The sequence below is a fragment of the Coregonus clupeaformis genome, unplaced genomic scaffold (genome assembly GCF_020615455.1).
Source record: "Coregonus clupeaformis isolate EN_2021a unplaced genomic scaffold, ASM2061545v1 scaf3104, whole genome shotgun sequence".
Taxonomy (NCBI): Eukaryota; Metazoa; Chordata; class Actinopteri; order Salmoniformes; family Salmonidae; genus Coregonus; species Coregonus clupeaformis.
Genome location: NW_025536558.1, coordinates 4,438 through 5,916, shown reverse-complemented (window position 1 = coordinate 5,916; position 1,479 = coordinate 4,438).

Below are 1,479 nucleotides of genomic sequence, written 5' to 3'. Positions count from 1 at the left end.
TGCAAAATACTGGTTAAACAATTAGACCGAAATAATTCGGTTTATAAACGTGCACCAACTTTAACTAATTAGGTGGGAATTATTTGATTTAAATAAATGGACTGGAGTGCTTTGAGTAACGGCGGAATATTGGAGGCGCGCTGGGATGAGAAACAGCTCCTCACAGCTCCTCAAAAAGCCTGTTTCCCCCTGGACAAAAAAGGTAGAGTTGCGAGGGGAGGGGCTGGAGAGAGCGAAAGTGTGGCTTTTGGAGCCATGAAAAGACTGGGAGATGGCTGGGAACGCATGTGGGTTTCTGACGAAATGTTCTGAACTTGCTCACCCGAGCGTCATGGGTGAGAAAGTAGAGAATGTTTACATTTGCATTTTTGGTAATTTGGCAGACGCTCTTGTCTAGAGCGATTTATGGGAGCAATTGGGGTTGAGTGCCTTGCTCGAGGGCACATCGGCAGATTTTTCGCCTGGTCGGCTCGGGGATTGGAACCGGCGACCTCTCGGTTGTTGGCGCGGCGCTATTGGTCACTAAACTGCCAGCCGCCCCATATGAGTTTAAGATTGTGGCGTTGTTGGATAATATGATTGGAATAAACTGACCATAAGTAATGTTGTTTTAGACGTAATGTATAATATAGTACAAAGCAAATAGAGGGTTAAATTGAACTAATTATCATGGTAGAGCTAACGTAGTACAGTGAGGGAACTTCATTTTGTGTCAGAGGGTAAGATGAGATCATTAATGGTACTATTAGTGGAAATCTATTTATCATTTCAAGGCATGGAGTAACAATCTGCATTTATGAGTGTAAATTCCACGGCTGATGTGTTGATTGAATGGGTACGATGGAGTATTTGGTTTGGTAATGTTGAATGGACTATTTGTAGCGTGTTTATGGGTTAAATAGAAAAACTAAATCATACAATAGGGAATCAAAAGGAGAGAGAGTTTTTTGCTGAGGTGAAAGCTACTGCGATTTTCATTTGGTGACGTCACCAAACGAGTGACGAGCTGGGAGTAGTTACTTTGAGAGCATCACAGATGGTGTGGAGTGACTGGCGATGTCCCTGGTTCGAACACAGGTAGGGACAGTAGACAAAGCTTTCGCAGTGGGGCTATATACCTAGATTACTATGTGGATTGAGAAATGTGAAAGGTTGAATTAGATAGCTTAAATAGAAGTATTCTAGAAAAGTCTATGAAAATATGTTATAAGGTTACCATGCGCTCTCCCCGAAGGAGCAAGGGGAGGGTGAGAGACAGTATAGTTCAGATGGTAGGAATGTCATTAAGCGTATGCTGATAAACGATAGCAAGTATTTGTTTTATTAATTAGGTTATAATCAGAGAGAACAGTTAAATAAATTGAATAGCGAACTGAAATGGGTTAGCGGGAAAATACAGAATAATTGGACGATTTTAAAACGATAATTTATTTTGGTTAGGATGAAAGTATGCATTGGCTGTTGTGCTGGGGAATAGCG